This window comes from Monodelphis domestica, chromosome 2 (assembly GCF_027887165.1).
Source record: "Monodelphis domestica isolate mMonDom1 chromosome 2, mMonDom1.pri, whole genome shotgun sequence".
In the NCBI taxonomy this organism is placed as follows: domain Eukaryota; kingdom Metazoa; phylum Chordata; class Mammalia; order Didelphimorphia; family Didelphidae; genus Monodelphis; species Monodelphis domestica.
The window spans coordinates 154702318-154715855 of NC_077228.1; positions in this window are offsets into that span (position 1 = coordinate 154702318).

Here is a 13538-nt window from a genome sequence, read left to right on the forward strand (position 1 = left end):
GGGAATAATTAATATAATTCACTTTCTTGCCAATAGAGAGAAAAGGACAGTGTTTTGTTTTGGTTTTAAATTAGAAAAATCATTGTGCATGTCAGCCCACAAGTTTTTTAAAGGCTTATCTGTAAGTTTTCTAGATTTTTAAAATAATTTTTTATTAAAATTAATATCTTTATGAGCATCATCCTTAAATTGCTTTCTATTTTGATAAAATTTAGACAAAGATTTCAACTCTCCAGCTCCCAAATTTCAAAATAATAGATTTAAATGTGTCCCATTTACTCTTTCCTTCTGCCCTAGTATCAATTCTAAGACAGAAGAATAGCAATTGGGGTTAAGTGATTTGCCCAGGGTCACACAGCTAGGAAGTATCTGAGAATAGATTTGAACTCAGGTCCTCCTAACTCCAGGCCCAATGTTATCCACTATGCTACCTTGCTGCCCCCATTTACCCTTTGAAAAAAATTTCATTTATGGACTATTAAGAAGATAAGGCAATACCTGCTCTGAATTCACTTCTGTTTTTCCTGTATGGATGATGAGGCTGATGACCATGGACTGAGGACACCATTTTGGATTTTATTCATGGCATTTTCCATGATGCTAGCAACCACCTTTTTATTCCCTGCTTCAGGTTGATACTCAGTGGGTTGCTACTGCTGTGGTTGCCTCTGTTACAAAATCTTTGATCATTCCAACATATATGTGGGAGGCACCTTGGCAGAATCTCCAAATCCCAGAGCTGAGAGGAATCACAGGTTAACTGGTCCCACCAAATCCTAAACAGAAATCCTGTCCACAATGTATCTGACAGGTAGTTAGCCTTGCCTCTGCTTAAGGAACTCTTTAAAATGCCCATGGGAGGGTAGGAAGCCCAGTGAGTTATTCCACTAGCACATATGGCTGGACAGCCATTCCAGGTAGATAATGAGGTGGGCCTAGAATCAAATAGAAGAAGGAGGAAATTGTGCTTAATAGCCTTTGAGAAGCCATGCAGTGTTTCCTTTGGCCTCAAGCTATTCACTCTCTATAAAAGTCCATCTTCAATGCTGATATTTTCCTGTGGATACAATTGGGCTACAAATTCCAGAACCCCATGGTTTCAGGAGAATCACAGTTCATGGGTGGCTCAAAGGACAGTGGAAAGACACATGATGGATATTATATCTGTAGCACATTACCAAGCGCAACTTGCATGCAAGAAGTGATGTGATTTATCAAAGACTTGTATGATTAGGAAAGGAGAAAGGCTAGTTATATGGTAAGAATGAAGGAGAACAAAGAGAGAGCTCGTAGGCTACACAAGTATTCATAAAATATAAAAAGAAATAGGGGATAGCTGGTTGGTTCAGTAGATAGAGAGGCAGGCCAGGAGTCAGGAGGTCCTAGGTTCAAATCTGGCCTCAGACACTTCTGAGCAGTGTGACTCTGGGCAAGTCACTTCACCCCCATTAACCTAGCTCTACTGCTCTTCTGCCTTGGAACCAATACGCAGTTTTGATTCTAAGAAAAAAAAAGGGGAGGAGTTTTCTTTTTTAAAAAGGGAGAGATACAAATATCTCCTGTAGTGGGTGCTCTGTAAAGGACTTACGCAATGGGGAGACCACTAAAAAAATGAGAAAGTGTACCTGGATTGCAATCTTGTAGAGATAGTGCTCCCTCAAAGAGAAAGCAGATCTGTTGAAAAACTGATATAAAGAGGGACTGGCAGGATACCTCTCTCTTAACACAGAGAGACTAGGATATATGGGGAGGGAAGAAAGGATTTATGATATTCCAAGCCAACAACAGCCAGAGAAACATTTAGAAAGCACAGTGGATAGAGCACTAGACCTGGAGTCAGGAAGACCTAAGTTCAAATCCAGCCTCAGATACTTAATAGATGTGTGACTCTGGACAAGTCATTTAACCTCTGCCTCCGTCTCCTCAACTGTAACATGAGGATGATAATGATAACACCTACCTTGCAGGGTTGTTGTGAAGATCAAATAATATTTTGACCAAATACTATCTGTACAAAGTGCTTTAGCATGATGCCTGACAAATAGTAGGTGCTATATAAATGTTTATTCTTTTCCCTACCCTCATAGAGTCCTAGATTAGGAAGGGAAGACAATGGAAGGTGACATTGAAATGGATATTCATGAAAAGTTAAAAATTCCATTGGTCATCTGTTGGAACAATATTGGCATCAGGAATAAACCATCTAGAGTGAACTTTTTGCTTTTCATCTAGATATTTATGAAGTTAACCCTGGGCCAATGAGAAGAAGGAAAGTCACACCCCAGATTTCAACCTTGCAGCATGGAAACATCAAGAAGCATACATCCCTTTCATCCGGGCTTTTAGCATCCCCTTTGACATCTGATTATACATCAGTGAAGGGGAGCTCACTCATTCTCTTTGGAACCCTGCTCCTGCTCTCATACTAAGGCAATTCATGCGTTTATGGAAAAAAAATGTGTTTCCATGGCAATGAAGATAATGGCACAACCTGGTGACATCACCACAGAATAATTCAGGAAGCAATTCAAAAAACATCTCCAATGCTTTGGCTCATGTTGAGAGGTTTCAATGAGTATTTGATGTTCTGTTTTGACAGGGAAGGAGATAGGTCAGCAATGAGGCCAGACAATGATTCCCTAACGCCATCTTACTCTTTGCTCTCACTTTTGGAAGAAGGTTCTCCAAATGGGATACTTAGTTAGAAAGGCAGAATTTTAAAACTTTTATTTTATTTTTTAATTTTTTAAAACCCCTACCTTCTGTCTTGGAATCAATACTGTGTATTGGTTCCAAAGCAGAAGAACAGTAAGGGCTAGGCAATGGGGGTCAAGTGACTTGCCCAGAAGTGTCTGAGGCCAGATTTAAACCTAGGACCTCCCATCTCTAGGCCTGGCTCTCAATCCACTGAGCCACCCAGCTGCCCCCTAAAACTTTTATTTTAGCTTGAATCTGTGATTTCATTTTTAAAGGAAACTCCATCTACTGATAGAGATCAGAGCCTACCCTTCCAATTACAGTGTAAGAGAGTTCCCCAAGGTTAACTAACTTGGTCAGAGTCTCCCAGTAAGTATGTGTTAGAGGGTGGATTTGAACACAAATTCTCTTGTTCTCTTAACTCTGAAGTTGGTTTTCTGTTATACTACACAGTGTAGCATCAATCCCTCAATAAACATTTATCAGGGATCCACTATATACACTATACCCTGGTCATCTTCTTACCATCAACCTTGCCACCATATGTGTTATTCCCCATTACCATTTTGGAACCCTAAGCCTACTGGAAAGGGTCTACTTATCTTCCCCGTGACTTTCCAAGCCCAGATACCCTTCCTCAGAACCACTTCTCTATATATTAGCTAGTCAGGCAACAACATTTATCAAGCATTTACTCATTTTCAGACATTGCTAAGCTCTGGGAACACAAAGAAGAGAAAAAATAGTACCTGCTCAGAGGGAGCTCTCAGTCTTATGGGGGAAATGATATGCAAATGACTATTTGTAATACCAGTTCATTTAGGACAGAGGACATCTAGTCTCTGCATTCTTATCCACAGCACTTGGTACACTGTTTTCCACACACTTCATAGATGCCTTTTCATTCATTCAGTCATTCATTTATTCATTCATGCCATTTTAACGACACTGATCAAGGTGCTATGGATACAAAGACAAAAAAAAAGAAAGAAAGAAACGGACCCTGCCCTCAAGAAACAAATTATATCAAAGGAAACAACATATACATATGACAATAGAAATATATATATATACATATACAATAGACAATATGACAATAGAAATATATATATATATACGTATATATATAGTTTTTATGATAGCACATGTATGACTAATATCAAAAATTGCTTACTGTCTCAGGGAAGAGGGAAAGGACAGATGGAAGGAAAGACTCTGGAACTCAAAATATTAAAATATATATATATATATATATATATATATATCACAAGGGGAAGCTAGATGGTCCGGCCTGAAGATAGGAGGTTCCTGTGTTCAAATCTAACCCTAGACCCTTCCTAGCTATGTGACCCTGGACAAGTCACTTAACTCTCATTCCCTACCCCTTACCATTCTTCTGCCTTGGAACCAATACATAGTATCAATTCTAAGAGAGAAGGTAAGGGTTTTTAAAAGAAAAATACCAAAATCATTCTTACATGCTATTAGGTAAAAGAATAAAATATTACTGAAGAAAAAACTATATAACAAATATAAATGTAGGAGTTGGGCTTGGAATGAGGAAAGTCTTCATGGAGAAGGTGGTGCTTTCACAAAGTTTTGAAGGAAAGGAAGGGACTCTGGGTAGGAGATGGAAGCAAAAAAGGTATGAGGGAGAAGTATAAAGGTGAAGAAAAGAGAGATGGAGTGTCATAAGTGTAAAGGTCAATTGGACTAGACCCATGGATAATAAATAATATATAACTAGGAGATAATAATAATAATAGCTAGCATTTATACAGTCTTAAAGATTTTCCCAGAGCTTTATGTGTTATCTCAATTAATCTTTTTTTTTTTTAACCCTTCCTTTCCATATAAAAAGCAATACTAAGTATTAGTCACACAGCTAGGAAGCCTGTGGGGTCAGATTTAAACCCTGGCTCTCAATCCACTAAGCCACCTAGCTGCCCTCTATCCCATTTAATCTTTACAACAGCCCTGTAAGGTAGGTGCTGTTATTATCTCCATTTGCCTTCCTGGACTGTTGTGAGGATGAAATGAAATACAGATCTGGAAGTGCCTTAGAAAACACACAGCATCCTGCAAATAGAAAGTGTGCTGCAACTCCTACCCTGCATTAGGAATTTGGGGGTGGGAGGGAAGCTGTTAAGAGGATGATTAGCCAGCCCACTTCTCCTGGCCATGCTTATTTCATACAATTTTAAATTTGGTTATGAGTGGATCAAGTTATACATTCGTAAGCCAGCCCAGCATGTGAGGCTGACTCTGGCGTCAGGCAGATGGAAGATTTATTATTCAGTGTTTTGAGATTTTAAACTTTACCATAAACACTCAAGACTCCTTTTTTTTTCCTGGAGAAGTTTCCCAAGTGCCAACTTGGCTGGTCTCTCGTGCATGGGGCAGTACTTTTGGAATCACTTGGCCTGACCTAAACTGGAGATTTCAAAATAAAGGTTGGGAGGACTGATGTTTTAAATGCCCTCAAGCCCTTTTATGTCTTTCAAATTCTTTTTCATTCTAGTGCCTAGAGGAGTTTCTGCTAAATATGGGAAATAGATGTGAGTATCTTGAAGTAGAGAATATCCAGTGCAGGAAGCCCCTCCACCAACATTGATTGACTTAGTAAACTATAGAATTGAACATTGGTTTATAGTTTTGGACCTGAAAGGACCCTGGAGATCATCTAATGCCCTTATTTTACAGATTAGGAAACTGAGCCCAAGAGAGGCAAGAAGACTTGAGGTTACAAAGATAGCAAATGTCAGAGGTGGATTCTGAACCCAGGTTCTTCTATTCCAGAACCAGTGATACTTCCCATTGTTCCATATTGAGATAATACCCAATTTATTACTTAAGATCTATAGAGGTGGGGGTAGCTAAGTGGCTCAGTGGATTGAGCACTATGCCTAGAGACAGGAAGTCTTGGGTTCAAAGGTGGCCTCAGATCTGTGTCCCTGGGCAGGTCACTTAATCCCCTTTGCCTAGCTCTTACTGCTCTTCTTCCATGGAACCAATACACAATATTGATTCTAAGGTGGAAGGTAGGGTTTTTTTTTTTAAAGGTTTTAAAAAATGATCTATAGAGGTTAAATGACTTGTCTAGGGATACCTTGCTATTAGTCAGAGGCTGTATTTGATGAGCCCAATGCCATAACCATTATATACCAGCCTACTGGGGTGGGAGGAGTCATACATTAAACCAAAAATGGCCCCAGTCCTTTCCCCAACGATGGAGAAAAGCTTGACTTCAGAAGAGAGCTTGATAAAGAATGAGTTTGTGATACAGCAGCTGGGCTAATGTGAACCAAGAGACAGAGGAGATGGCAATGTTCCACCAGGGTTCTTCACTAGGGTGTAGAGGATGGAGGCTCTCACTAATGAAGAAATATTCTTCTGTGTCATTAAGGCAAGAGCAGTACTTAGAAGCCTCCCATGTCTGAAGTTAAGAGAGCTTTATTGACGTGATCATCCCTTGTGCTAACGAGCAGTGTGGGGCATCCTTTACCTAGTATGGAAAAATGGCTCTGCTCCTGGGAAGTCAGTGTGATAGCCTTATCTTAATTGCTGATCCTCTGCTATTGCTAAAGCCCAAAGCTTCCACAACCATGACAGGGCTGGAGAGAGCGCTGAGTTTCATTTGTCTGTCTGGAAAGTGAAGTATTTTAAATGTTTTCTATTTATGGTTCTTCCTTCTCGTGATGACTAAAAGCACAAGGAGGAATCTCTCTGCACATTGATTTTTAGTGTTGGCTTAATGTCTGTGTGTAATTATTCTTACCATGCAGGTGGAGCAAGAAATTAAATTGGGCTTCTTAATGAGGGGGGGAAAGCCAGAACTAAAAATGAAAGATTATAAGAAGACTTGGGCCAGCTATCTGTTTATAAACATCCTCTGGGATTTTGTTCCCTCTTGCTGCAAAATGAAAACATTTTTCCCCAGGACAGAGTAACTGTGCCTACCCTTGATTTCTCTGATTAACAAGGGTTTTCTCATGGTTAGATGGCTAGATTTAGAGAAAGGAAATCGGGATTCAAATCTTGTGTCTGATTCTTCCTAGCTGTGTGACCCTGAGCAAGTCACTCACCTTATTTTTAGCCTGAGCTTCTTTGTTTAGATAATAACTAGAGTATTTACCCAGCAAAGTTGTTGTGAGGCTTTAATGAGTTAATGCACGTAATGCAAACTTTAAAAGGTTGGCTACATCAATAAACATAAGTTGTTATTATCCTTGCTCATAAGAGACATTTAATAAATTCTTTGTTGAATTGAAACCTAGTTTTCATGTAACTAACAAATCTCAATCTGCAGAGAGATGAGGGAAATGGCTTTCATGACTATATTTTTTATATTTTATATTTAATTTTTAAAAATACTTTACATTTTGTTATTTTAAAAAAGGTAACCCTTACCTTGTGTTTCAGTAGGAAATATCTGAGGTCTTATTTGAACTCAGGTCCTCCCAACTTCAGGCCTGGCTCTCTTTTCACTGTTAGCTAAATGCCCCTCATGCCTGTATTTTTAAATGTAACATCAGTGTATAAGCTTTTGAAAAGAAAGAGCCCTAAGAAGGAAGAGGAATGGAATAAACATGTATTAAGTGTCTACTATGTACCAGGAACTGAGCTACCCACTTTGTAAATATTATCTTTTCTGATCCTCACAATAAGCCTACAAAGTAGGTACTGTTATTATCCCCATTTTGTAGAAAACTGAAGCAGACAGTGATTAAATGACTTGTCCAGGGCCATACAGATAGGTTCTGAGAATGGATTTGAACTCAGATCTTCCTGATATCAAACCCAGTGGTACCACAAAGCTGTTTGGAATAGCCATGCTTCATTGTCCTCCTGACTGTGCTTCTGACTCCAGACTACCATCATACCCCATCTGCTGTTTTACTCCTAAACATCCCCATAGCCATGCTGGCCCCCTTCTCTCATTGGTGAATTCCTTTTCCATCTGAGGAATGGGTACAGGAAGGTAATGCTTCATCCCCTTCAGCCGTGATTCTGATTCTTCTGAGTCTCAGACTGATATTTTCTCTCCTATTCCCTTTTCATTTCTCTTTCATGTCTTGTCTTTCCCCTTAAGAATATAAACCCTTTGAAGGAAAATTATAAATGTTGGAGGGAATGTGGCAAAATTGGGGCACTAATGCATTACTGGTAGAGTTGTGATCCAATCATTCTGGAGGACAATTTAGAATTCTACCCAAAGGGCTATAAAATGATGCATACCCTTTGATCCAGTAATACCTATACTAGGTCTGTATCCCAAAAATGGGAAAGGGTCTGTTTGTACAAAGATGTTTATGGCTGCCATTTTTGTGGTGGCAAAGAACTGGAAACTAAAGGGATGTCCATCGGTTAGGGAATGGCTGAACAAATTGTGGTATATGATAGTGATGGAATACTATTGTGCTACAAGGAATAATTAACAGGATGATTTCAGAAAGAGCTGGAAAGACCTCCATGAACTGATGCAGAGTGAAGTAAGCAGAACCAGGAGATCATTATACACAGTAACTACAATATTGTGGAATGATCAAATATGATTGACTGACACTAACAATACCGTGATCCAGAACAATTCTGAGGGACTTATGAAAAAGAATGCTATTGCCTCCAGAGAAAGAACTGTTGGAGTAGAAATGCACATGAGAACATATGATTTATCATTTGTTTATTTGAATATATGTCTGAGGGTTTCAGTTCTATAAGGCTATTTACTTATAAAAATGAAAAATATGGAAATATGTTTTGTGTAATAATACATGTATAACCCAGATTGAATTACTTGTCAGTTCCAGGAAGAGGGAGGGAAGAAGGAGAGAGACAATAGGAATTATATAATTTTGGAAAGCTGATGTGGAAATTTATTATTAAAATAAAAAATAAAGGGAGAAAAAGAATGTAAACCTTTTGCAGGTAAGTAATATCTCTCTTTTTTTGCTTGTATTTGTTTAACCACAGCACTTAACACAGTGCCTGGAACATAGTGAACTCTTATTAGATGCTTTTTTTGTCTGTCTGATGTCCTAAGTGTCACCCAAGGCAAGTCACTTAACATTACATGGCCTCAGTTTCCTATGTGTAAAAAGATGGGGGGAGGCAGTTGAATTAGATGACTTTGGGGGTCCCTTACCACTCCATATCTATGAGAGCTTTACATCTTTCAGGAGTCATTGCAGGAAAATCAATTTGCTCACCCCCATGCACTCACCTGGCTGGTACAAGATTCCTGGTAACCTCTCCATCCTCTCCCACTTCTCCCTGGTCGAGGTTCTCCCTCTGCATATTCTCTTTCTTTTGTAGACTACAGCAGTCATTTCTAAAAGCAAAAAACCAGGGCATTTGGGCTTCCCTCCTTTCTGAAACTCAAGGAAAGCCAGTCTTGGGGACCAAGCTGTCCAGGGAATGAATAGGAAGCCTATTTTCATTGGAAGTGAGAGGTGTTGGGCTGGTGGATCACTTGTTCTGATGGAAAGTGGCTTGGGGAGGTAGGGGCTCAGTTTCCCAGCCCCACTTCCCATGGAGATGTTGGAACTGAGATGTCCCACCGTAGAAGCAGAGACATTTGCCCCAATTTCACTTTTAGAAAGTTGCAAGTAAGCATTTTTTTTCTTTACCCAGTGTTGGTTCACAGGGCAGGGATGTGATTTTTTTTCCAGACCTTGAATGGGGCAGTAGCTCCAAGGTTAATAACCCTCCCTCGCTTCAGGTGGTTGTCTTGGCGGTTTCCAGAATGTTGTTTTTGGCACTGGGGTGAAGGCTGCATTTGTAAGTGGTTTTGAGCCACCCCCTGCTGAAAGAAAAAGGACAACAACCCCACCTCCCTGTCCTCCAATTCACCCTTACCTTTTAACCCTGTGAGATCCATGGCTCTTCCAGTGACCATATTTTCCCAACCACATATATGGGGTTTATAGATGATCTGACAAATGATAGGCTTTCTGGTAAAGTCTAATTAAAAGCACTCTTATTTCTGTTCAATAAAAATTAAGAACATGTAATCCTGAATTTTCCACCCAAATCCTACTCCAGTGTCTCCTGAGGCTATGGAGGTGATCCCTCCTCATAGGAGGGCAAGCTGCAGCAGAGACTGTCCAACAGGAAGGGGTTCAAATGCAAACTTCCCGATGGATTGTCATCTGAAGACCAACCTAACTAAGTAGCGGTAACTCCTTCAACCAAAATTTGGCCACAAAATAATACGTGTTTTGTCCACAGCAGCTCATGGAAGGTAGGGATGAGTTGTGACCTGATGTGGAATGATGCCAGCACAAGAGCTTTGAAGTTTTCAAAGATGATAGTGGTTCAAATTTTGACTCAGGCACTTACTAGCAGTACCACAGGGGGCAGATCACTTAACCTCACTGAGACTCAGTTTTCTTATGTGTAAAATTGGGGTAATCATAGCATTGACCTAATAATGTAGAAAACATCAAGTGAGAATATATGCACACCTTAAAGCACTGTATAATTGTTAGCTATTATTAGCTATGGTTATTTCCTTTCTTTAAAAAATTGTAAGTTGAGAGGGCAGCTGGGTAGCTTAGTGGATTGAGAGCCAAGTCCTGGGTTCAAATTTGACCTCAGACACTAACTAGCTGTGTGACCCTGGGAAAGTCACCTAACCCCCATTGCCTAGCCTGTACCTCTCTTCTGCCTTGGAATCAATACACAGTATTGATTCTTTTTAAAAATTTTTATTTAATTAATTCAGGATATTTTTCCAGGGTTACATGATTCATGTTCTTTTCCTCCTCTCCTCCCACCCCCCCTCCAGCAGCCAACACACAATTCTACTAGGTTTTGCATGTGTCATTGATCAAGACCCATTTCTATATTATTAATATTTGCATTAGGGTGATCCACAGTATTGATTCTAAGGAGGAAATGAAGGATTTTAAGAATAAATATATATATGTGTTGATCAGCAGAACATAGATTTAGAGTTGGAAGGCATCTTGGAGGCCATCTAAATCTATTCTATAATTTTACACGTGAGAAAAGTGAAGCCCCAAAGCTATGAAATGATTTGTCCAAGCTCACGTAGGTTGTAAGTGGTAGAACTTGGTCCTCTTGATTCTATGAGTTTGCTTTAACATGCTTAAGATCACAGTCCCTGGCTGGAAATATTTCCTGAAAAAATTGGGTATTCTTTTGCGATAAAGTGGGGATGGGAAGATCTTGAAGGTACCCTCCAGATTCGCTATGGCACCGCTCTGATGAAGCAGACCTCTTCCTCAGTTTCTCCCTCTAGAAAAGGGATAAAATGGTGCCTACTCAGGAGAAACAACAGTAGGCCTCCATCGGAGTTTGAGGTGTGGCCATTCTAAAGATAACAATGAGCCAGGCTGTTTTCCAAAGAGGCTGCCACAGACGTCATTGCATCAACTTCTGCTTCTGTCCTCCCTTCTCAGGGCCAGAAAAGAGGCAACGAATCTGTCGTCAGCTCCCTTCAGAGCTACTTCTGAATTTCAGAGTTGGCCCCTCTGAGAACCTTGCTGAGGAGTGTCAGATTTTGCAGTGGGGGGAAAAGCTGGCAACCTAATCCTTACTTCTCAGTAACCTTCCCCTAGGAAACCGGCCAACTCTATCTGCTTGGAGACCTTCTTTTGATCACAGCTTGTCACCTCCCAAGAGATGTTCCACTTTTCAGGCAGGTGAAAAACGAACCCGATTAAAAATAGTAGGCTCGACTCTAAATCACTGGGCAATGAACTTTTCATACATAGTCTCCTTGTAAAGTGAAACTACTCTATGCATCTTGGATTTGGGAGCAGGGGGCCAGGAAAAGAGACCTCAAAGGTCAATCGAGCTATACCCCTCCTGTTAGAGGAATCCAGCTGCCCATCAAGCTCCCCGCAGTGCCCACAAATTAACATGAAGCCCTCTCCGCCTCCTTGCAAGAATCCTGAATAGTGGCTAATTGTACAGTACAGCATGGACACGCAACTTGCAGTATTATCTTTTGGCTGCACTAGAGTCCCAAGGCAAAAAAACAAAAAATAAAAAAATAAATCCCTTCCTCCTTCCCCAATCAGCTGGATCTTGTCAGCAGGCATGTTTTCACCTGGGCAAGCAGAGTTCAGCTGAGCTACCCTCCCTCCCTCCTTCTGTCCAACTGCCCCCTATCATTTCTCCATTTAATGCTACATAAGAATGAGGGTTTCTGAAGCTTTTTAGACACAGGGCACAGGAGAAATCAGGGCATTTCCCATTCTGCACCCTACAATATCTTGAGGGGAAAAAAAAGGAAAAAAAAAACAGACTAGAGGAGTAAGCCCTTTTCTCTTTCCTTCTTTTTTTCCCAGGGGGTACAGTGGGCCATTTTTGTTGTGGGTGCTTATTGTTTATCCTTGTGTCACCTTTCCCAGCTTTAGTGCTATTGCTTGAGTGCTCTAGTTCTCTCTCTCTCTCTCTCACTTTCTCTCTCTTTCTCTCTCTCTGTCTGTTTCTCTCTGTCTGTCTGTCTGTCTTTCTCTCTCTCTCTTTTATGAAATGCCTGATTAATAGGTTAGCTGCTTTTTATATCTCCACATGTGGCACATCTGGATAAAGGCGTGCCTCTCTGCTTTGTTGGTTTTTTTTTTTAACTTTACTTTCGACTGCCATGGTAACTGCTGCATGTTTGGCAAAAAGAAAGAGGAGGAGAAAAAAAAAAGCTTGGAGAGAAGAAAAGGAGCTCACAGAGCTCAGCTGGCAGATGTCCAGTGTAATCATGCCGCAGAGCTGAAATGAGGCCTCTGGCAGGCAGCCAAGTTACAAAGAACAAAGATGTCAGTTCCTAATGTTGGCGGCAAAGCTTGTTTGGCACCCTTATATGGTTTCCCAGAACTCCCTGCCTTGGCTGCCTTCCATTCCCTTTAGGGCAGCAAACAGGATTAGTACAGCGGAGTTGTTTTTCTCTTTTCTCCCCCAACTGTTCCAATGACATCATCCCTGCTGCATTCATTTGCCAAGAGGGTGATTTTCCCCCCTCTCTCTCTTCTCTCTCTTTTTCCACCTCCCTCCCTCCTCTCCCTCCCTCATAACCTCTCTCCTTCCTTCCTCCCTTCCCTCCCTTTCTCCCCCTGCTTTCTTTCAACGCTGTGTTTTAGGTCATTCTTACTGCCCGGCTTCTCGGTTAAATTAAAAACACCCTGATGCAAGTACGTTTAGCTGAATCAAGCCAGACGCTGTATTTTATTTTTATAACTGAATTCCTGCGAGATAAAAATCTCATTTTCCTTAGTAGGCTGTAATCAGCACTTACAGGGCTGTGGTTTCCAACTGCCCTCATCATGTGCTTCCTTACGAAGCTCCACAGAGAAATGGGCTTGGCCCCAGCTCGCATTTAAAGGGCCCGTGGCCAGTTCCACTCCTTGTGTGTGTCACACGCAGAGACCATCCTAGAAACACGAACGCTTACACACATACACGCATGCATGCGTGCCCATGCATTCTCCGAAGCGCGCACTGCTGTGCAAACACCCAGGGGCTAAGGGAACTGTCCATATATGGCGGCGTCACTCTTGTCCATTCTAGAAGGAGGCTAGTCAAAGAAGTCCTCTGTGGAACAAACGCTTCCACTTCCTAAAAGACTGGTTTAAACTATCAGGCAGCCCCAGCGTTATGCAACTAATGGCTGTGTTCATGAAAAGAAATCCAGGTTTGTGACTGCACACACATATTCCCCAGCCCCCGCCTCCAGTCCTCGCCACCCCACCCTGCTCTGATTCATGAACTAGTTTTCAGATTCATGAATCACTTGGGAACCGGCTAGAGGAAAAATGAATAGTATTGATCTCATTTCATTTGAAATTGGCTCATTATGACCGTGCTGGCTGGAGCGG